We start from the raw sequence: 24751 nt of genomic DNA, 5'->3' as shown, positions 1-24751 counted from the left end.
TGGGGGCTCCTCCTTCACCGTGCTGCTGCCTCTTTCAGAACACATCTGGGGTGGGCTTGCTGTGTCTTCAGTTATTCTCTTCACCAGTCAGGCTATATGCACTTATCAGCAGTCAGACAAGTCTAGGGGCACGTGAAGACCAAAGACTGCAGCCCAAAGTCTAGCAAAGTCTTCTTCAGCCTGAGGATCTTCCTGGAAGCCAAGGCAGAAGTCAGGGCTGCACTCTCCTCTCTTGCCCGGAACTCCCAGGAGTGACTCTGAGCACAGGCAGCAACAAGCCACAAGGACTCACATTTATGGGCCGATTTTCAGTTTGAGATTTCATTTGAGAGGTGACCTTTAAGCCAGCCAATTGCTCTGATAAGGGACATCTGAGGCTTTGGGGCCTTCAAAACATGTTGGAAAACTAAAATTGATGTCAACAATCTCTGAGAATGAGCCTTTTTTTCCCCAGACCTCCCAAGCACATGGGCTGGAATTGCAGTTCCAATGCCGTCCCCTGATCCTACAGAGTGATGTCACCTCTAGAAAAAGCCACCAGATTCCTCCAGACCTGCTCCCTCCAGGTCGAAACTCCAGGACTTAGTACAGCAGTGCCAGCCACCATCTGATAAGAGGTGAGTGACTAGGAGGTAAGGCCATGATTTCTGGCTCGCTTCCTTCCTTTGTTGTCCTAAGATATGTGCTTGGAATAAGCTACCAGACATCCCTGCCTCTAGGAGCATAAGTGGTTTGTTGACAGAGGTCAGGATGAGCATCGCCTGACAACAGACCACTGGAGAGTTTCCAGTATGTGTGGGGGGTTAAGATTGTGGCTCTAGGCTTTAGTCCAGGCTCTGCCAGCATTTTCCCAGAAGACACGATGGAGAGGCAGGTCCTTTAACCCATGCAGGCCTCACTTCCTCTTCTTGCTGTCAAAAGGTCTTGCTAAGGGAAGCAGTGAAATAACCTATACAATCACCTTGAATTCAGCCTGTGTATAGTAAATGCTCATTAAATGTTCGCTCCTACTATATTTTCCCTGTTGTTTTGTTCTGGGATCACTGAAAGAACAAAAGGTATAGGGATCTTATAGAAGCTCTCCCCACCCTGAGAGAAGAGCAGCATCCCAGGTCGCCCTCAGGAAGTCCTTGCCCCAGGCCTCCTGGTGCCACTATTTCCACAATGGATGGCACCTCTCCACAGTTCCCCACCTCAGGCATCCCCTTCCTATCACACACCCCTTCCCCTCAGTTTCCCTCCTCCTTGGAAGAGCTAGAAACATTCCCCAGGAAGCCCATTTCTGTATTAGCAAAGATATTACCAAAGATCTGCTAAGGAAGTTGCCGCCCCTCCTGAGAGGGACCAACTATGAATTTCAACAGGGCTACTGAGGGCCTTTCAGAGCTGCTCATTTTAAGGCCCAGGACCAAACCTCGGCATTAGTAGAGTCTTAGCTGGAAGAGATCTTAAAGGACATCAAGAACAATCCTCTCATTCAACGGCTGAGAATTTAGACTCAGAGAGCTCAAATGACTTCCCAGGGTCACACAGCTGCTAAGTGACAGAGCTACAACTCGAACACAGGAGTCCAGAGCCCTAATCCAGTGCTCTTCCTCCACCCTCCACGGCCTCCCCACTAGTCACTAGAAAATGAGGGAAGGCCCAGAGAGTGAGTCCCACTGCCTCCCTCTCCCTCATCCCCACTCCAAAGTCAGGATACACTTTCTTCTCAGGTAGGCCAAAAGGGTTGTTTCTGGATCTGCATTTTTCTCCACCACCTACAAAAACAAAAGAAAAATATATAATGGATCTACTTAGCCATTGTTTTACTCAAGAACTTATAAAGCTAATGAGGATGTGCTAAATATATTAGGAAAACTAAGATGTTTTTCTTGACAATTCCATAAGAATGAACATATTAACTACAAGCCAAATTATATATGTGCTGTCATCCTTCAGTTCTAAAATTCCACATAAGTGCTTAGCTCAGGACCCAACCAGAGCACTTAGGTGTTGCACCCACCATGCTGAGCTCACCAAGGCAAAACCCACTTCCAATCAAATATGTCCTCTCATTTCCAGCTGCTGGATCACACCTGTGAATGCCAGGGACAGCTGAGAGCGACAGCACATAGACCACTGGCTTTGTCTCTTGGAGAGTATACTCTCAGACAGAAGAGAGCCAGTCTGCAGGAGCTCAGAGCAGAGGACTGTCTGCACTGGGCTATCACAGCCAACAACATTAACAAGTCAGAAATGGAGGAGAAATCTCAAACCAAGGGTCCGCAAATGGAATGGTCAATCAGATGGAGCAGAAGGTTGTCTACAAAGGGAAGTGTGAGTTCCTGATGCAACTCACCAAAGGAAATCTATGAAAACCTGTTTCACTACTCCTCATGCATTATCAAGGGTGAAAGGGTGTAGGTGATTCAGATGATTAAGGGGAGAGAATGTGTGGTAAGGGTTTCTTCAGAGAGAACTGTACTATGAGTCTCACGTCTTCCTGAGGTCGGGAGGAGGAGGAATCTGCCTCACACCTCAGACTTTTTGGGGGGGCTTCCATAATGCTACATGTGAAGCTAACAAGTGGCCTTTGTGGTACAGGGATGTGGTGTTCTGGCATATCTAAACAGCTGGAGAGATTCTTACCAGACAAGCCAAAAAAGAAATGGCAGTGTTGGAATTGGGGTGAGCTCCCAGAGTTTGGGAGAGCAAAAGATGTGAAGTGTTGGCCGTAGACACCATAAGGCCATGCATGACGGAGAGAGCTGGCTTGGAGGTGTTTAGATCATTCTTAAAAAGACTGACTACAGGAGGTACTGGGACCTCCCACAGAGCCTGTGTGGAGTGGCTGTCCCAAAGCTGGAGGCTGAGGGAGAGCAGCCAGCCTGAGAAAAGTGCATCCCTCAAGTCAAGAGATGTGCAATTGGACGTTCCCAGTGCTGGGAAGCCATCTTACAACAGCACCAATTAAATGAGACCTTTCTTGCCACCCTCACCTCTCTCTCCTGAATTGAGACTGTGTTTGGTAGCTTAGAAATAACCATAGGATTTTTTACTGACTAAGGTTTATCAAAAAGGTCATGAAACTGCCAGAATTTGCCCCTTGAATAAACTTTAAAAGAAAGTGAAAGATAAAATGAATTTTCTTTTATGATTACATCCCCTGAGTCCGGCTCGTTCAAAGTCCTGGTTACAAAATTCACACAGGGAGCCATTTCTTTTCTCTTGGAGAAGAAATCACAAATGCACAAAATGAAGATCCTGATCACCTTTCTTGTAGAGGGAGCTAGAGCTCTTAGCCACCACCTTTCCATAAGTTATCCCTGCCTTGTGTCCTGCAGCCCTGCTTTCATCACATCAGTTCCCTGCTGAGTGCCCTCAGTGACCTCCCACAAATTCAAGGTAACATCCAAGTTCCTCAGGCATCTTTCAAGGCCCTTTTCAATATGTCCCAAATCTTTATATTCAGACTTTCCCCCTCCTGCTTCGCTGCTAAGCTGGTCTTCATACACCAGTGAAAATATAACTTATACCTTCTGACTCTTATGCCTCTGAGCACTCCATCCCTCTTCCACCTGCATCTTGACTTATCAGAAGACCCCAAACACTTCCCTACTTAAGACTTTCCATATCACCCCAGCCATGAGTGGTCCACCCTTCCTTGAATTCCTGTAGAGAATGGCTGTTCCATGCTCATGGCATGGCTGCAGTGTTTGCACCAGCAAACTCCACAGAAGCCTTTCTCAACAGGATGTCTATGGGTATTCCAAAGGAAAAGCACTTTGTACAGAAATGCTGGGTTAAGCAGATTGCTCTGCTAGAACTCAAGCGTCCAAACAAATAATGGCTGAAATGGGTTATAATCCATTAAGTAAAATCAAAACTCGTAAGTCCAAATTGATAATTAATAAATAAACAAACAAATGGGAGAGACAGGAAAGTCCTTTCTGACAGAAGAATGCCAACTAATGAATATGGTTTGCCATGTTGTAATCAGCACAATAATTATCCAGTCAAGATTCATCAATGGATAATAAAAACTAGTAGGTGAAAGTTTGGTAATCACAATATCTACATAGTCTCAAAGTATCTTCTCACGGATTATTTATGAGTTATAAAGAGAAAAAAAGTAATCTTACGGTGAAGAAACCTGCTGGACACCAACTTAACCTAGTCATCAAAGTTCACATCACAAATACGGGGGAAACTGCCATCATGTGCCTCCTGCTGTAATACACTGAGAAAGATGTATCACTTCTCTGGTATTCCTGCCCAAAATGCAGACTCTGAATCTGATTTTAAGAAAGCATGGCACAAACTCAAAATGACAGACGTTCTGAAAAATAACCAGCCTGCACTCCTCATGAACATCAATGACACAAAAGACAAGGAAACCTAAGGAGCCATTCCAGATTAAAGAGGGAAAGAGACATGCCAACAAACTGCAAGGCATGATCCTGGATCCTGGGCTTGACGGGAGAGTGACACATGACGTTACTGGAAAACTTAGAATAGTGTTGCATAAGGTCTATAGATCAGGTAATAGTATATACCAACCTAAACCTCCTGATTTTTATAAATAGACTGTGGTCCTGTAAAAATATCCTTATTCAGAGTTTAAGGGGTGAAGGGGCATATTATCTGAAATTTACCCTCAGATGGTTCAGAAGGAAAATTGTATACTTTATGTACTGATTTCTTAGTTTTTTCAACTTTGTGTTTTAAATTTACACAGAAATTTCTTTAGTAGAGGATTTCTTAGGGCTTTTAAGATTCATCCATTCATTCTGTCCATATTAAATGTGTACCTAAGATGTGCCAGGGCTGCACTGAATCGTTTAAAAATATCTAAGAAGATATCTCATGGGGATAGTTTTCCTTGCAATACATTTTGTGACACATTACTTTGCCCAGTCATAATCCACCTCTCCAACTAGTTCATCGACTCCCTAATGGCAACTGCCTGGTCCTAGAGATCATAGTCCTCCAGTGCATACATACCCCATAGGCTTAGGCCTAGGAGGAAATTGCTAAATATGAGGAAGGGAGGGTGGGAGGGAAAGCCACTCTGAGCCTCTCTGTAGCTGACACCTGCTTCTGGTGGGGGTCACTCCTGAACACCTTCAGCTGCACTCTACTTGCAGAATCTTCCCAGACTCCTCCAGGAGCCACAGTCTCCACTAACCAGGAGGGACTGCTCAGAAAAGCAAGCACTCTGCCCTTCAAAAGGGCTGTTGTTACAAAATGCCAAAATGCTGGGCAGCTCTTTCCCTTCGATTCTGACTCTAGATCAGAAGAAGATGTGGAAACATTAGTGACAAAGGCCATCACCACCACAAAAGGCCCACGAGGTATTCACTTGTCGTCATCTTACACCCTCTCCAGGACCCCAGCTGGTGAAGACAGAGTCCTGGACGGTGGTTTGAAACAGGAAGGGGGGAGGCTCACAAGAGTGAGTCACCAAGTTTCAACAGCTTCTTTGGTAACTTCTTTGCAAAACATCCGGTCACAAAAGATCTAGAATATCTTGGGAATAGAAAGGGGAACAAACACAGCTGCCCTCCTTTGACGGGGCATTCCTTTACTTGGTCTTATTTTCATAGCACTGCTTTACGTCCTCACTCCTTGCATTGCCTCTCCACTTTTCCAGCAGTTTCTCAAGAGGCCATATGTTTATCAATTACAAACATGGACATTCCTCACAGAAACTGGCAGCAGTGGAAGCCTCCAGAGATAGTAGGGTTTGATGTGATGATACCATCTAAAGATTTTAAATTGCTTCCCTAAAGTGAAAATAAAATATATGGAAAAGCAATTTTCACCAAGTCAGATTTACGTTGAAATGCTCCTTTCCAGATCCAGAACATGACAGCAAACCATCTCTAGAGAAAATCAGAATCTTTTCCTGTCACACACGAATTGACAGCTTAATAAATAATCAAACCTTAGAGTAAGATGTGGGCTTAGAAGTCATTGAATCTAGCAGCTCACTGGATATAAAACTTGCTTTGAAAAATTCCAAAGAAGACGCCTTTGTGTGAGTAACCCCTCTAGAAAGCCAACTCAACAAGTGTTTCTTAAATCTCTACAATGTAATTGCTGAATGCAACAAAGCTGTCGGAAAAATTGGATGCAAAAGTCTTACAGCCAACAATATAGAAGCTTTGCCCTACCTCTTGGTTTGCTACCAGATGCCAATCCTGAAAAGAAATCAGCAGAGAGACAACTCTGAACCCAAAGGAGCATGGCTGACCCCATCCCCTGGTGCCTCCAGGTGGTGCCACTCAAACTGACTCTAACAGTCTTGGGAGCACTGATGTTGCGATGGCTCATGGCATTCCCTTGCTAGTCACTCAAACACACACCTGACAATTTCAGCACTAGACATCCTATGAAGCACATTTCAGTTCTTGAAAATTACCTCAAAAGTCGCCCAGTTTCTCAACTCAAAAGCGCCAATAGAGCAAAACAAAGAAAATTCCCCTTCTTTAGGGGCACATTGGGCACATTCATCAGTCACACTATCCACCTGGCCATTTACAGTGTACAACTATGGCTACCTTTATACTGTTCCTTTCATCGCCAACCAGGGAGCTGAAGCAGTTGGGACACCTCCACACCTCTGCAGTGGTGCAGGGAGAACAAGAGGAAGACAGAGACAATGTAAAATGCTCGCCCCCTCTCTTCGGGCACCTGCATTAAAATTTGCAAAGACTCTGACTCTTGCAGCGCTGCAAGGACTGGTACCCATGTCCTAAGTCCCCCTTGCCCCACCCCACCCCCACCTTCCCTAGGTCCCTGTGCACCAATGAAGTTCATCCAAGTGGGCAATTTTTATCAAAGAGATTTGCAATATTTATATGTAGAACTAAGTGAGAGGGTGGGGAGAAGCATGCTTTTCACTGAAAACAAAATTGTGGCTTGCCACAAGATGTCAGTATATGTTCTCACACAAGTTAGCTATCGTATTTACACTACATGAAATGTCAAAATCTAAGGCCGTGTACATCTTCTATCCTGATATGAGCAGGAAAACACATTCTGTTCCTTCTCTCAGTAAAGAGACCAACAAAAGCCCTAGGATATATATGATTAGACACAGAAATAGAGGCATGGTGGGTGACCTCCCGTCTCACCTGGAACCCTTACACCCTTTCTCAGCTTCATGCCAGGGTCTCTGCTACTGCAGAGAGTTGGCAGGGTTGGGGGAGCTCACAGATACCTCTCTTCTGGCTTCCCTCCCCCTCATTCCTTTGCCCCTTCAGTATCCTGACTGTGTTCCAGCCCTGAGAAGTTCTTCTTTCCCCAGTGTTACCCCAAATGCAGCAACGCCTTTAAAGAGAGAAAGAGAAAGGAAAACAAGAACATGGAAGAGAGAGACCAAAAACAGCCCTCTTCCAGAGGACGCACATCCCTTTCCAGGGAGCAGGGAAGCCAGGCCAAAGGCCAGCTCTTGCTTACCTTTTTGCCATTGACAAAGAAAACCAACTCATCTGCTGTCATTGTCACCGTTTAGGGTTCTGAACTCCAGGTATCTCACTGCCAAGAGGCACAGACAGTTATTACTGCTCTGCCACTTGAAAAACTTCAGTAAAATGAAACCAAGTCGGCCGATGGGAGGGAACCAGCTTAGTTTCCGGGAATGGAATGTTCCTGGCAAAAGTCCCTGATTTACATAATCAAGGAAAAGGCAAGCAATCATACACAGCAAATTACATCCCCAAGACCTATATCAAAGAGCACAGGGGGAGGCTCACACAGATAGCAGCAAGCAGGGGTCCTGTGGTGCCACGTGACTCTGCGTCTTGTGCCCTGCCTTCCTGGAACCTGCTTCGTCCCACCATTGGCTGAAGACAGAGAAGGGGGAAGGGCCACTGTCACAGTCACAGCAATAGTGCTGATCCGCACTCTCCACGTCTACACTTGTGATTTTATCTTTCAGGTTTACAGCAACCCAGGCTCAGCACTTCCATGCAGGACTCACTCTCCCACTGCCTGGAGGAATATGGGGGTCACAAGACGCAGAGCCCAGTGATCCACATGCAAAACCTGGCATTTGACCTCAGCATGTCACTTATCACCTTCAGAACTCAGTTGCTTTCATCCTGTAGATGGGCATACAAATGACACCAAGAGCAGAAGGCTGAGGGACAAATGATATATTTTGGAAGCGCTTTGTAATTTTGCAAAGATTCCAAATAGTTATTACTGTTGTAAATGTATTCTTAACAACACAACAAAAATAATTCCGATAACAAACCATTTTTGAGGTTTTTATTTCATTTGTTTCTCTCAGGAAAATTCCCTTGAAAAGTTGTAAAGCAACTCATGAAGATATTTCAAAACCCCAGATAAATTAAATTGCACGTATCACGTAGGTATAGGCCAAGTTAACACAGAGTCGAAAACCTTCCCCCACCCAGTATCCACTACCTTCTGGTATCTACACACATGCATATTGCCCTCCCGGGCAGCACCGTGGGCTCTCTATAGTCCAGCACACAGCTGCCCCTCCCAGCTCACACACACACACACACACACACACAGGCCACTTCCCCTACCCGCCTGGCAGGCTAAGCCAGGGGAAGAAAAAATTATTAGGCAGCTGTGCTTGGTACAGCAACAGCTTAGGGAAACTGAAGATTGCCAGGACAACCACATTGTCAACACAAGGCCCCTCTCCCACCGCAGCTTTTATTTAAGCAGGAGATGAACTCTCACTTGCCAGGTGACCAATCACCCCAGTTTGGTCCTGATTATCCTGATTTTAGCACTGAATCTCTGGCAAATCCTTCAGTCCAGGGCAACCTGGGATGGTTGATCACTATAAAACAATAGTTCTTAGCTGGAGGCAGGGGTGAGAGGCGGGGGATTCTCCATCCCAGGAGCCATTTGGCAATGTTTTATTGTCATGACTGAGGAGGTTTGCCACTGACATCTAGTTGATAGAGGTCCGGATGCTGGCAAACAGGCTACAACGCACAGGACAGCCCCCATGACAAAGAATTATCTGGTCTAATATGTTAATAGAGGCAAGATTGAGAAACCCTGTCGGAAAAGGAGAAGAAGGGATGATGTGGGAAGAGGGAGAGGGGTGGAGCCTGGGTGGTGTTTTGTGATGGGTCAGTTCTCGCTGACTCTGCTCACACATCTGTTTTCCTCTATTCACTTTCACTGACCCACCCAGCTTTGCAAGCCCTCCACTTCCTCTTAGCTGGTTTCTAGCGAATGGCCCAGGAAACTCTCAAGGTAAAGGGGCAGGAAAGAGCTCGGGTTTGGGGTCAGGTAGACAGACTTGAATACTAGCTCCACCCCTTCTGGGTGACCTTTGGCAAAAATCACTCTCTTGGCCTCAATAGCCTCATCTATGAAATGGGGGTGACTATACTGACTTAGTCAGAATCCAGTCAGGTGAGAATTAAATGAGACTTGAGTTAGATGTGTTGCCCATAGTAGATGCCTGATAGACACACATTGATTTACTCTCCCCACTCAGCCAATCTTCTGCCTCCTTCTCCTATCTGGGGGTGAAAGTCCTCATCAAACAATGAAAGTGAAATAAATTTCCAAAAAGAGCTTATGTTATCATTCAGATTTTATTTCTGTAAGAACTAGTTTATTTCTGTACTACTAAGATTTAACAAAAAATTTGACTTTGTATGATTACTTCTTATTCAGCAAAATATTTGTGATGTTTCTTTCTCTGTAATTTTTTCAAAATGTTATAAATTAGGGGAAAACAGTCCAAGATAAGCATTTTTCCCCAAGCTGAAGACCTTCTGTATATGCTTTCAATGTTGGAATGAATTCTCCAATTTGGGCTGAATTAATGGGATTTCATTGTCTTGGAATAGGCCAACTGTAACTTATAGGTTATTATATTAACTTACTCCATTTATCTGAGGAGGACCTTGGTTTCTACTATGCACTGCATTGGCATGTGAGGTCCCAAGATCCACAGATAAGCCCTGGGGCTTCCTGAACAAAAGTCTCTTGGAATAGCACTTTCAGGAAATCACAAGAGACAAGAAGAGTGAAAAATCTTGGCTGCCAAGAGCCAAGTTGTTTCTGGAAGAGTGAGCCCCCTCTGGGCCAAGCACTCCCTGGAGGAAGAGCATCCCAGGAAAGCTTTGAGGGTCCTTTGGAGGCCTGGTCAGGGCCGAGCTGAGAGCTGGAGAGCCTTTCCTGCTTGGGCTGGTGCTCTGACAGTTCACACCCTGGCTAGTCCCCGGCTCGCTGCAGAAGTCTCACTGCCAGCCCTCAACCTGCCTCTTCAGCAGGGCCTCTGGCCTGCTCACTCCCTCTTTTTGCATCCAGATGTGCATTTTTGTCTGTACCCTCTGGGCATCCCTGTTCATTTTCTTCACTTACAATAAATTTTACTTGAAAAGAAAAAAATTGCTTTTCTTTCAAAATACTCCATTGTTCAAAAAATTTTTTACTAAGTTTTTCTGGTTTTTTTTTTACTAACGCTGGTTTCCCTCCTCCGTGTGCCATCCTGGATGAAAGCTTTTGCTACATTCTCAAAGCATCACTGCCCAGAACCCAAATCCTCTCTTGTTCTCCCAGACATCTAGATCGTTAAACAGTCCTAATAACAGTTCTTGACACCTGAAGAGCATTTCTTCCACTTAATGTGATTTCATTTGATCCTTATAAAAGCCCTGTAAGATGGTCAGGGAAGTTATTATTATCCTCCCTTTCCAGACAAAGATAACGCGGGTCAGAGAGGTTGACTTGCCAACAGTCTCATAGCACGTGAGAAACAGTTTCTACATGTCACCCACCCACTCCACAGCAGAGAAATCATCTCTTTGATGGTTCTTCCCTAACTATGAAGCATTAAACCCAGGATTGTCAGCATAGCATCCATGCTCTTTTCAGTCCAGCTGAAATCCAGCCCTTTGGTTGGTGAAGTGTCTTTCTCTCATGCCTGTATGATGAGCCCCTAAGAGGAGGAGCAGAAATCTTTACTGCTATATCACTGGCACCCAGAACAAGCCCAGGTCTATAAGAGAATCAAAAAATGCTTGTTCAATTGAGCCCACAATGAAGGGAATGAGATGAGTTTTCAGAAATATCTAAGCCTCTGCCTTTTACCAAATACACAACTTTCTCCCATGATTCCGTATATTCTTAGCACCATTCAACTTCCCTCACCAGCTCCATCCAACTAATCTTCTATTGATATTAGGTAACCAGCTAGTATTCCTCAGCACAAAGGCCACATTACTCTATTACTATGGAAGAAATCAACCCTTGATTTTCTATACACATTCTGTGAAATAGATTCTTTTTGAATCAAGAAGGTGAGATTATCCAAAAGTGGGCACTAAAGTCAAAACTAAAAGCATCTAAACTTCAGCCTTGGTCAGTACTTCAGGCACACAAAAGCTCAAGGAATAGAAAAGGCCCAGAAGCAAATTTAAACCCACTTTATCTGTCCACATCTATTATGTTTTTCACTAATGTCTCTTGCACTCAATAAACTCTGTAACCCAAGGGTCATATGTGGTGATGACAATGTGGGCTCATCTATACGCAAAGTAAGATCTCTCTTTCCAATCTGAGCTGTTCCAGCACAATTCAGGAAGGAGAGTCCTTACTTCACTCACTCAAAGGATCAACTCACATGAGCTCTGTAGACAACATGGACCAATGAATAACCGTTGGGCAAAATTATTTTCACAATTGTTTGCAACCCCCTATTCCCTTCACTTGACTTATTTTTCTTATTATCATCTGAAATACTATACAGTGTACTCACTTACATGTTTATTGTCTGTCTCTCTGCACCCAATAGAATGTAAGTGTGCTAGAGATGCCCACCAAATATTCATGTACTCCTTCTCTAACAAAGAGTTTCTGCTGGAAAGCCACTGCCCAGCTAGGAGTGACATTTCCCAGCCCCCTTATATGTGGAGGGAGCCATATGATTGAGTTCTGATGAATGTAATATGGGTCAACGTGATGTTTCCAATGTCCAGGCTCCCATTCTCTCTCTCCCACTGGCTGGTCACTAATGTCAATGCCAAGGGTGACCTTGAGAGCCACGCACTGAAGACGGCAGAGCTTCCAGTCGGCCCAAGTCCTTAAAAAAGTACAATGATATGAGCACTCCCCTCCCCTACCATTGTCGTGTATCTGACTTTATAGGAGCAAGAAATAAATTTGTATTGTGAGATATACTGAGATTTCTGGGTTTGTCAGTTACAGCATCTAGTATTACATTACAATATTCAGTAAGTTAACCAAGGACAAAGATGTCTATCTGTTTTCTTAAGTGCAAAACACTGCGTGGACATGGTAGACACAAAATTTAGTCAAGAAATATTTGTTGAGTAACGAACAAACGAATGAATGCTAGAATTTAGTTTTAGTTAAAGGCAAGGGTACTTGGCCCAGATATCTGGCTTGGCCCACATGCAAGATTTTGTGTGCAAATGATGTCACCAAGGATCCCGGGCTCCTCAGCAGAAGACAACTTTGGTCTCATCCTCAAGTCCTTGGCCTTAAGTGTTCCCATCCCCACCTTCTGTTAAAGGATGGGCTTCAGAGCAACTTCCACACTAGGCAGTATTCACACATCCATTCATTTATCAACTTAAATGAGACTCCGCCATGTCTCATTTACTGTGCTGGGCGTTGATTAACAATAGGGTCAAAGAGGTTTAAAGAACATCCACATTGTACCTTATAAATAACCCACAATCCCTGAGCCAACATCACAGAAACTGAACCCAGATCATTACCTTCCCTCCCAAATATCATGACTTCCCAGAGCAATGATGCAGATTTCAGGCTTATATATTGACCTCTTTAAAATAGCTATCATCTGAAAACTGGAGAGCTTCCTTCAGACCTCCCAGGGCTGCCTCCATAGCTTTATTACAGTAGCCTCTGGGAACTCAATTCCATTCAAGAAGGATCACCTGCTGTTCCCATTCTAAATTTGTCCTTGAACCAGAACTCTCCACAGAAACATAGTATTGCTAATACTGTTATTTGCTTTGCTTTGCTTTTAAAAAGGAAAGACCCTCTTCTCTCCTGCACAAAAGAAAAATAAAAAGTTTCATTAAACTACTGTTTACATCCATAGGCAAAATGAAAATATAGTTCCCAAAGCAATCAGGGACAGAGAGCAAGCTGGCCACCTCAGATCTGTTCTCTAGAGTGTGTTCAGTTGCCCCAGTACTCAAGGGGAGGAAAAGGAAACTGGAGGGACCTTCTGCATAGAGTCTTCCCTCCCGCACACGTCCCTCGCTGGTGGTCTTATCTGTGCCTGGCCGATGCTATCCTCTGCTTATGGGACCTCCCCTTCCATCCTTGGTCACTTTTGAAAGAAGTCTACTCCCTCTCCCCAGAGCCTTGAAGGTCAGTTGATCGTTGGCATTTCTACGTTAATATTTGAGATTTTAGCCATTCATGAATAATCTCGAAGTCTCATGACACAATATTTGCTATTTTTCTGAAGCACGAATTTTAATCTCATGAACTACAATGCTGCATCCACATCACAGCACACTGAGAAATTCTCACTGAGTGATTTAAGGAGATTGCTTATGCAGTTAGCTTTATTTTATTCCATTTTTTGATGATTGGGAAATTAAGACATGCACATTTCCTTACTGAGCTAGCAAGTAAGCTCTTTTTGGAGAATATGTAGTTGTATAAATGCTACACTGGGAGGCCTCCAGTCCTGAGGATAGTCTACTGGTTAAGGCAAAATCCTCTCCATAGTGGGGGACATTTTGAGGAGGACAAAGATATACCACACTGCTAGTCTGTGCCAGGTCCTAGCCTAGGCAATCTATCTCAATCACATTTACTTTCCACAACAACCCTATGAGATAGATATAATTTTTTTTTATATGAGGAAGCTGTGTGGGCTCAGAGAGATTGACTAATTCACATGACTGGCATGGGGGAAACAGGATTTGAACTCAAGTCCCTCTGCTTCTAGAATCTTCTGAGAGCAATAGAGAACAGAGAATAGGCGTTCTTAGCTCAATGCCACCCAGAATGGTCCTTTTGCCCATTACAGGGATCAGAGGCAGAGAACAAGCCACTTCATTGACAAACGTCTCTCTTAATGCTCAAGAGGTAGCAACAATGAGAAACTTCGGCCTTGAGAGAGTCCAAGTGAGAAGACGAGAGGATGAAACAGCGAGGCCCTTCAGGTCTGCCTTCGGAAAAATGTGCAGAGTCGATTTATATCTGTGTTTTCACACTTACAGTCTCTATAAAGTGCTTTGAGGACAGAGATCACCCAGTGAACAGAAATCAGGTATCTGACAGGAAGCTTGGAAAATTCTGTGATTCCGAAGAAAACGTAGAGTGTAAAAAACTTATAGGGAGAGAGAAGAATCAGATGATGGGAGGTCCATATAATCCTAGCTGTCACCCAACTGACAAGTTGGCCCCTTAGTGACATAGAAAAAGACCCCAGGTCCCAGCCTCACTCTGCCAGGAGAAGCAGGTGAAATGGAGCCTGTGAACTACTGTCTCCTCTCCCCCAGAATCACAGGCCCAGGATGTGCAGAGAAGGGTGAAAGCAAGAGCACTCTTGTAGGATCCACCTAGCACTCGGACTTGGACTTTCTCCTCTCAGGACAACCAAGAGGCTTCTGGAAAGTGCCCCTTGGTGTCTTGGTAGCTTCCTGGAACATGGAGGGACATGAACCTGAGTGGGAAAGGTTTTAACCCCTGTAAGTGACACCTGTGGGCCTGAGCAGAACTATTGACAGACCTAGACATAAGCAGGCAAGAAGGAAGACAGAAGACAGAAAGGGAGGAATAATAGGAGTGGATCCCAAGGATGATAAACATAAAAGCCTCCCAAAGTTACCTCAGGAACCACTTCAAGGCCTCTTAGTCAACTCTCCTGGCCGTGTGATTCTTGGCTGTCTTCTGCCTCCAGCTAAGTAGCCAGACCATATAGTTAATAATCCTTAGTGACCTGGCAACTATAATTTTTTAGTTTTGATCACTATCAACGTCCTCACTATACTAAATGTCCCCTATTCATCATCTCTATTTTATTATCACCATTATTCTGAGAATCTCATGAGGAAGTAGGAACCAGAGCAACAAGAATCTCGGGAGTGAATCACACAACCCCAGTGGCCACATCTAGGTTAGCAGCTCCCTGGAAATGCATGAAACACCTTGCCCAGAGGCTAAATGGGAGAGCTTCATTAGTGGGTCTATGAGCAGAGTTGGTGGCCTTATTCAAAAGACATATATTTATCTTTTTCCCAGGCAAAATCTCATCAGCCCCCCATGACTTTGTTATGAATAGAGGCCCCTTTCAACTGGTCTAGAGAACTTTGACAATGAAACATTGGGTTGAGTTGAAGTCATGGAAAGAGTTCCAGTCTAAGAGACAAGAGACTCAGGTGACAGCCAAGAATCTGCTTCTCTCTCTCACACTTTTGGCAAGACCCTTTCTCATCTGTAAAACTCCACAGGCTCTTCCAGTTCTGACATTCTAGGATATTTTGGCATGGGACAATACTTGGACTTTTTTTCTTTTTGCACCCTTCTTGCCAAAGCCAAAGCCTGCTAAAATGTGTAATGGTCTTTTTCATTAGTGTCCTATGAGCCTCATGCATCTCTGAGCAAGCTGTGCTTTAGGTCACTATCTGTAGGAGTAGTCACTATAGGACACTCCCACATCTTGTCCAGCATCAGTGTAGCTGGAGTGTTAAAGGAAAGAAAATAATAAAAGATGATGGACATGCCCTAGTTTATTTTATGCTGATCATTCTCTTGTAACTGTTTGGATCAGTATTTATTGATATAAAGTATCCTTGAATAATTGTCTGTTTAGTAAGCCTCTGAAATGTTCATAACATTTTTATGGCATTACAAAATATGTTGTCAGCTTGAGACTCTTGTCCACCAAAGTGTAGAGTGGACTCCTTTGAAAGATCCATTGGGGGATGGAGGTGACAAGAAGTCTTACTGCTGGCAAGGTCTGGCACTCCTACAACCTCAGCCCAGTAACCCTGAAAGCAGGATTCACCAAGGATAGGAGATGGCTCATCATAGCCCCACCCTGAGGCCCAGACAAGAAGTGGCCTGCCCAGGGCCTGCCCTGCCTTGGCCTCCCTGTGGTTATACTCCTCCCCACTGGGCAAGAAATCCTTTGGGCCTAGGGAAAGTAACCACTCATAGCCCATGTCACTCCCTTTTATAGTGTGCCTCACATACCAGTGTTCATGCCTAATGGCCCCCAACTTACATCCAAGGCCTAGTCTGACCATTTCCCTTGATCTGTCCCCACTAAGGAGAGCTGCACTCCTGGTATGCCCACCCATTGGCTCCTGATATGTGGGTCTCTCTAAGTCCCCTGGGGATTACTTCTAGGGACAATGGGCATAGCTTGGATATATAGGCTGCATTATCCACTCATCTCCTTGAGAAAGGACCATCATAGAGTGAGATAGAGCCGAGGATGGGAAGTCAAAGCAGGGAGAGAGACAGGCTGCAGGGCAGGGGAGGGCAGTTCTCAGGAGAGTCTGAAAATTATAAATTAAAACCTGCCCTTCGAGGTGATCATAAAGGTACGTTTGTTGAGTGAAGCGCATAGAACATTTTGATTTAACATTTTGTTAAGTCAGTTGACAACTTTTAAATACGTAAACATATAGCATATGGGCCTCCAAGTGTTTCCTTGCCCTGAAAATGTTGGGAGTGGGTGTGGAAAGTGGTGCAGTTCCAATAGCTTGTATATGTATTACTAAAGAGAAGGAAAAGCAGAGGAGTAGCTACAAAGACTCATAGCTTTAAGGGGAACTCTCTTCTAGAACTCAAAACATTGCAACAGAAAGACTCCAAATGAGAAGGATCCAGAGTTCAGCACAGACCACCATGCCATGGCACATAGGGTTGTGCCATCAGGACCCATATGGACCCAGCCCATCTTCCAGCCTCATTTCTACCACCTCACCCACAAAACCTTCTTTTGGCCATAATAGACTACTCCCTGATCCCTGAATGCACCATGGTTTTCATGCCGCAATGCCTTGGCCCAGGTCATTCCCTCAGGCTAGAACTCCCTTTCCCCACTTCTTCCCCTATTGAAATCTGAAAGCTCAGCTTAAATGTAACCAACTTCTCAAAGCCCATGGCCTCAGAGTCACACACACAACCACACCCAGAAAAACTCATTGCTCTCTTGTCTGTTTCCATTGTATGTTATACCCACCTCTATTATGGCATATAACACAGAGACCAGATCTTACTTATTTTTGTTTGCCCAGTAATACACAGTAGTGGTCAATAAATATTTGTTCAGCAACCTCTGCTCAGCTGTAGAGGGCTGAAGGAAAGGCACCGATTCTTCTCACACAGTTTACCTAAGTCTGCATCCCTCCATCCACAAGAGAAGGTCATCTTAATCTCATGCTTCTTCCCACGGTTACTTTTCTCCTTCTGTCTTCCTCTTCACCATCATTGTCATCATGCACTATGGTTTGTACAGTGTTATGGTTCTTTTATATATGTCAATTCATGGTATCCTCATAAATACATAATATTATAAGCCAAATTTTCATCTTAAGAAATAGGTCCTGAGAATGAGTGAGTGAAGAGCTTTCTCTTAAACCCCAGCTTTCAATTCTAGAGTCAGTGCTCCCTATATTCTCCTGGATCCCCAAGATTACGACTTGAGAGCCCATGTTGTACTTAAAGCCCATGTAGACCCTGGGAACTGACCAGTGCAAAGATCTAATCAACATTGGATTTGGATAAATAAGGAAGAATCAAGTAGGAACAAAAAAGTAACAACCAACAATGAAAATCAAGAAATTAGGAAGTGAGTTCTGCTTAAGTAAACCCCAGTCACCAGAAATGCTGGGCTAGGTGAAATAGGACTTTCCAAAACACAGCAGGTCTCATGGGAGTTCCTCACGGTTTGGAACTCTGTGGTGAGCAATGTCACAGGGTGCTCTCTCATGAGAGACCATGGGCTTGTCTGCCCCCACTCCACACAGAAAAAGCCCTGAAAGCTAAAATAATCCTTTCTCATCTCCCTTCTGGAAAGGAGGAGCTGCCCCGCCGGGCTGCTGGAGAAGAGCTTCCCTTCCCCTCAGAGGGTCCCCCAGGTTCCTCTGTGCCTCCTCAGAAAGCAAAAGCCCCCACACTCAAGTCCCTTTTTGCTTGGACACGTGTAGAGAAGCTGTTAATCACTTTTACATTGTGTAGGAAGCAGCATGATGGACTGAGATAAGGAATCGGTTAATGCCTGTCTCCTATCAGTAAAGGCCAGTTTTCCAGAGTGTAAGAATAGGGTGTGAGAAGCAGATACCCACTCTGAGATGCAGTCATTGGCATGACCTGAATTAAAGAGCCCAACTTTAGATAAAAAAGCCAGTTATGGGACAGTTGCTGTTACCTGACTGATTTATATTTGCAAGTCACATGCCTGAAATCCAGGTCACTGCCACTAGGGTGACAGCGGTTGCATCCATTATTGTCAAGATCTGAAGAACTAACTTTCAAGCAAGTAGGACAGAGGATTATCTACATGCTGAAAGCTTATCATTTATGGCCTCTTTATTGAATTAACAAAGCATAACAAGTTAATTAATCTCTAATTGCTAATCACAAAGTCCACGAGGTATATCTATAAAGAATTGAGCTTCCAAAGTCCATGAAGAAAAACACCCATTACTCACCAGACACATGTCCTATGCAGATTGGAGAAAGACTTAAACAGTGCTTTTTAAATTGATATTTTGTGAAATATCAGTTCTAATGGGTGTTTAAGGGATCTCTGGAAAAGATATTCTAGGGTCAAATACATGTGTGAAATACTGGATTAAACAAAGCACACTAATTTTCAATGCAGGCCTTGTCAGGGACTTTCTTGTGTTTAACAGGCTCTGTGTATGGAGAGTTCCCTAGCTGATTTGAACAACACAATCTTTTTCTTATGAGAGCTTTCACGGAACAGATGTTAAAAAACATGAATTAAAGAAATGCAAACTTTTGAAAACAGCACATTATCTTCCTCACTAGGCTTCTTTGTGCATGGTAAAATGTACTTAACATAAAATTTACCATTTTAACCATTTTTAGAGATACAGTTCAGGGGTGTTAAGCACATTCACATAGCTGTGCCACCATCACCAATATCCATCTCCAAAACTTTCTTCATCTTTCCATACTGAAACTCTGCACCCATTAAACGATAACTTCTCGTGCTCCCCTCCCTCCATCCCCCGGCAACCACCATTCTACTTTCTGTCTCTATGAATTTAACTATTCTGGGTACCTCATATAAGTGGAATCATGCAGTATGTTTGTGAATGGCTTATTTCACTTAGCATAATGTCTTCAAAGTTCATCCATGTTGTATATGTATCATAATTTCTTTCCTTTTTAAGGCACAAATATTATTTCATTGTATACGTATACCGCATTTTGTTTATCCGTTTATCCATCAATGGACACTTGGGTTGCTTCCATCTTTTGGCTATTGTGAATAATGCTGCTATGACTCACTAAGCTCTATTTACTATAAACTTCACTCTGGTTCTATTCATGACGTTGGAAAAACTTAGTCCAAAACTTTCCTTTCAACCACAAAATTCTTTCTGATGAATAAGGCTTTCTGGCTCTGACTAAGGTTCTTAAAAGCTTTAGATAGCCTGGTGTCAAAATTTCGCACAGGCGCTCTCTTCCACTCCTTCACGGGAAGCATTTGGCAGCTACATAGACCCATCCAAAGAGTGCATGTAGCTGTCTATTTCTACTCCCCTGCTCAGCTTTGTCCTTTTCCATAACAAGAAGTAACTTATACCCCATGACTTCAAACGCAGATGGGAAGTCCTTAGAAGCCTCATGTGGCCATCAGGTGGTGAACTGCATGACATGATCTTAAGGATCTGTTTTTTCCGATTGGAAGAAGATATTCTCTTCTCAAGGGAAAGGGCCTTTCATCAAGTATTTAAAACCCTGCAATTAGCTTCTTTAGTGGGACAGAATTTTATTGCTTTCTATCAAAGGTCTTTTAAGACTTAAAGAACAAAGAGGAAGTACCGTATGTTTTTTAAAGATGGAGAAGCATGAACTGGCACAACCTCCTGTTGTGTACAATAGGAAGAAAGTACAGGGAAGCTTTTAGGAATTAGTGGGAAACCATGTTGGCCACTCAGACAATACAGCATGGGAAGGAAAGAGTCTAGGAAACACTAGAAGAAAAACTTCTCTCTCCAGCTTCTAGAATGTTAGATTATTAGCACCTTCCAAGAGATCAAGGGGAATACTAAGAAGTCAAAATATCTGCTCCAAGTGCAGGACACACGGATCTAATTACACTTTCTTGTACTTGACACCTTCCTCTTCTTTAAGCCAAACCTTGCAGCTCCTGATAGCACTGATCCTAGGTGCCCAGTGCTCTCCAGCCCACCAAGATTGCCTGTCTTTTGAGATTTAAATAGAAGTGGATTGAACTTGATCCTGTATATGATGAGCATTCAGAGCCCTCCTTCCACTAGTATTGCTGGGAATTATTAGAATTATATTCCACCTGGTTTTGGCTTGATTCAACTCCTCCTTTCACAGAACTCTGCAACATCTTCTCTCCTGCAGCCGTGTTTCTTCTTTACCTTGCCGCAACCCAAACCTGGAGCTCAGTCCCTACTTCTTGCTTTCCCAAAGCACCACCATGCAGGTAGCTGTGAAGAGAAGAGTTTTATTGAAGATCTGGGGACACTGGCAGGGAGGTCACAAACCCCACAAACTCCCCAAGGATACAGAACTTCTCACCTGCCTCCTCTTCTCAGCTGTTTGCATCTTGCTAGGTCCTTTCTCTAAAACACCCTCTCTCTTTTCCTTAGATTATTCCTCGCACCTTTGGTGGATGGAGGAAGATGGAGGGGATGGGGCTGTCCTCACCTTGTCCCTTCTTAGGTTGCCTTTGGACACTCAAAATTCCGCTTTCATTATTTTTACAGAATGGTTTTGTCTTCTTTAATTGACGCCATTAAATCCAGAAAATTCTCCCAGTGTTTCTCTTTCTTGTCAAAAAATAACATGTTAAGATGTTTTGCTAAACACAGTCCTTTCAGTAATAGCCAGAGTTTACTCTTCATTGTCAATATTAAGTCTACTCTTCCTGATGAGAGCTGACCCTTGCTCAGAAGTAGCACAGCTTTCTAAAGATAGTGAGAGTTAGACAGAAATTGGGCAGAGCCCTGGTTGAGTCTTTTACTGGCACGTTGCCTGGGGAAGTGCAATCTGTTTACATTGCAATTGCCTGCCTGCACCTCCATGTCTTGTCTCTGTGTCAAGACTTCCCAACCCTCTCTTGGAAGCCCAGTAGCGTGTTCCCACCAAGCATGAACTTCAAAGGGATGCTGATTGACGGCTCTCACCTCTGTACCTAAGACAATGTTAAGACACAAAGAGAAAAAGTGCTAATATTCATGTCTTGATAACACACAGGATAGGCTTGAAAAAGGTGCACACATGTGCACAGCGAAAAACCAAGTCTGAGAATTACAAAGAGAAATTCTACTCTTTTGGTGTTGGCTGCACGATTAAAATCCCACATGGTAATTTCCAAAAGAATTTTCTTATTGATTCATCTAAGCTCCTCTCCCTGCTCCCTGCAGTTCTTCACATTCTTATGGAAAATTCCACCTGACTGGCAGGCAGTAGGTACCAGAGCAGAGAGAAAACAGCTTCTGCTCCAGGAGGACTTCGGCTCTACTTATTAGCACTGACCTCTTGGTTTTAGGATGCTTTTGAACTGACTTTGACACCTGCCTGTCCTTGTTGGTTGGCCTCCCTGTCTTCACCCTGTCTGGGTCTCTCAAACTTGCTTCTTCTTCTTCTCCACATTCAGCTATTCTCCCTGGAATTTCTCTTATCCACCTGGAGCCCGTAGGCGATGCTGTTAGACACTCACTCAGAGCTTTAGCGTTTCTTATTTTATATGCAATTCTGACAAGGCTTGTTACCTGGTTGGGAACCTACAGCAGATTAGTATTATTGGATTAAAATAGGTAGTGCTTTGATAAAGACAGGCAGATTGACAATACCCAGGAGTAACAAAAGACAAATTGACTTTAAAGGAGGAAACTATAAATCTTAAGTAGGAGACATAGAACCAGAAAAACAAAGGAATAGAGGGTCATCTGGCTTAGAAACAAGTCAGTCTATAGCCAAATGAACCCGAGAGTATCACTATATTAAAATATAGTACAATAATGGCTGTTTCTATTGATATTGAAAAATCAATACGAAAAAAACAATTGCTTGGTATCCTTTCTTTAACAAGGCAGGTAAGTAAACAATGTACTTTAGAAAGATTTCTATTAAAACATTTAATATTATTAAAGTTATGTTCAAATCTGAGAGAGGAAAGAAGAAAAAAACGAAAGGAAAATGAGTGTTTATTGAGTATGCAGCTATGTGCCGGCTGTTATGGTAGGTGTTTTGAATATATACATTGATTTCTTTTAATTTAATCCTCAGAACAACCCTGACAAGTTTGTGCTTTGGGCAGTTTTTCTCTAAGACCTTGGAAATTGGAGAAGTAAGGTTTCCCTTTGAGATGCAAAGGCAAGAACCCACTATTTATGGAATGAAATAGACATCTATAGCATCGCCTACAAAGCAGAATTCCTCCCAGCTCTTTGGAATTTGACTGAAAGCTGTTGGAAGATGTTAAGGATCAGAAAGGAGGTTGGTCTGCCTTGAAATCACAGAAAAAGAGTTGCTCAGGGACACCATTTTGGAGAGTCCACACAAGCACTGCTCAGGGGAGAGGGTGCCCAGGACCCTTGGTCAGTCTGGCCCAGAAGGCTAGTCCACCCCTGTATGACCCTTCCTTTGCTCCTGTCTCCTGCTCACTGAGCAACCTTGGATAATTTGAAGTCCCATGTGGCTTGACCACAGTCGACAAAAGTGCTAGTCAGGCTAATACTTACATCTATTCTTCCTGGCCATACCTTCCTCATTGTAAATTGTTAAATCAGCATCGTGATTTCATAAATTCTAGTCTTGAGAGCTTTACTAGCATGAGTCAGCCCAGCCCCATCAATCCTAGTATATCAAATCCTAAGATGGTTAGCTAAGGTCCAACCAGGACCACAATGTATTCACCAGAGTGAATGCCATATTACATTGTGATACATGTGACTTTCTTCGTCATGAGTCATTTGGCCTTTCTCAGGCAACACCCCTCACGCCTTTCTATGGGTCTCACTCTTCAGTTCAGGAAATAGAAACTACTTTGAGAAGTTTAAGGAAGAAGAGACTTGATTCAGAGAATTACATCTTTTCAAAATCATTAGAAGGGGGTTAGAATCAGGTTCCAGACTAGTCCTCCTGGAATAATCCCCAGAAATATAGAACTGATCCACCATGGGGACTACCCCTCTGAGACTGTCACCGTAACCATAGAAGCAAAAAGCCGCTACTCTGCCAACAGTTTCTCATGCAATGGACCCCCTAAGCTGTAATCAGGATTAGAAATCAGATCAAGAAACTCGGGACACTACCACTCTTTTTCTATCCCCTGGAACCTGGACACTGGAACCTGGAACCATCTGCAGGAATGCCATATATTTCTACAACTTTCTTTCCAGGAAAAAGGTCTCTATTTCACCTCTAACTTTCTAAAAATCATTCAAGTGTATCGAATTGGTAGAATCAAATTCACATCCTGAACTCTAATGACACAGAAGTCTGAGGAATGTAGTTTTTATCTTCCAGTCTCTCTAGTAATAAGATCTTGAAATGGAGACTGAGAGACCCAATCCAGAGCATCTAGACAGACGCTTTCATCCCCATTTCACAGATGAATTTTCCAAGAGCCAAAGAGAGCAGGTAATTTAAATAAGCCCATACCTAGTAAGTCAAAAAACTGGAACATAAACACAGGTATTTAACTCATATTCTTTTTACTCCACTGCTCTGATATTCACATAACTGGACAATTCACTTTTGCAAAGGACCCATGCCCTGAACATGAGGTAGCCGCCGTGTTCAGGTACAATCCTCTGTGGAGTCTTGCCTCTTCCTGGTACCACCACACATGTGCAGGACCCAGGAAGGCAGAGAGGAATAAATGCAGTGACATCAATGGCTGTAACAATGCTGTGCCTCTTCCATGGACTCACTCATCTATGCTAAACCCCACAAGTGTGTCTCTAACTTTGCACTGTGACATCAATTCAGTCACGTTCTTCTGAGCCTCAATCTCTGCAAGTGTTCTCAGCCATCCCACTCCCTGCCTTTCCTTCCAGCCTCCATGACACTTATTGGTTTCAGCTTAAGCCTCTGGATGTGCATTACTCACATACTCCTCCTTAGAATGACTGGCCTCCCATCCTCATCAGAACTGGCTTGGCTCCTATTCTTCCCTGCCTGAGGGCCACTTACTAGCCTGGATAATATCAGTAGTACCTGACAAATGAGGTCAGAGATAGGCAAAATCCAGATGCACCTACCCTGTAGGCCATGACGAGAAGTTTGCATTTTATTCTAAAGTAAATTCTGTGTGTGTTTGTGTGTGTGTGTGTGTGTGTGTGTGTGTAGAGGGATAAAAAGTAGAAACCAGTTAAAAAGCTATTGCACCGGGGCAGAGCAAAATGGCGGGGTGAGCTGACCCGGGACTCTCTCCCCTCCAAAATACAACAAAAGATTGGAAGAACTGAATTTCAGAGAATAAACATAATGCCAGCTCGTTAGAGACCTACAATACCAAGAAGGCGGAGATCATAAACCTAGCTTTACCCCTTTGGAG

The 24751-nt window shown here is 43.7% G+C and overlaps 1 protein-coding gene and 2 long non-coding RNA genes across 3 annotated transcripts in view; 1 reads left to right on the top strand and 2 right to left on the bottom strand.

The window, feature by feature from the left end:
• The window catches only part of XDH (xanthine dehydrogenase), a 132725-nt gene that overhangs the window by 43928 nt on the left and 64046 nt on the right, over window positions 1–24751 (bottom strand). The window lies entirely within an intron of this gene.
• The window catches only part of LOC124239810 (uncharacterized), a 40655-nt gene continuing 15910 nt past the window's right edge, over window positions 7–24751 (top strand). Inside the window, exon 1 of the long non-coding RNA XR_006888700.1 lies at window positions 7–617. This is a non-coding gene — a long non-coding RNA (uncharacterized LOC124239810). The remainder of the gene's footprint in view (window positions 618–24751) is intronic.
• Window positions 614–7764, bottom strand: LOC124239809 (uncharacterized). Its single transcript, XR_006888699.1, has 3 exons — window positions 7447–7764; window positions 1703–1760; window positions 614–911 (listed from the first exon to the last, which is right to left on the bottom strand). It is a non-coding gene; the product is annotated as an uncharacterized LOC124239809 (long non-coding RNA).

This window comes from Equus quagga, chromosome 5 (genome assembly GCF_021613505.1).
Source record: "Equus quagga isolate Etosha38 chromosome 5, UCLA_HA_Equagga_1.0, whole genome shotgun sequence".
Lineage (NCBI taxonomy): Eukaryota > Metazoa > Chordata > Mammalia > Perissodactyla > Equidae > Equus > Equus quagga.
This window is presented reverse-complemented; position numbering and strand designations above follow the sequence as displayed.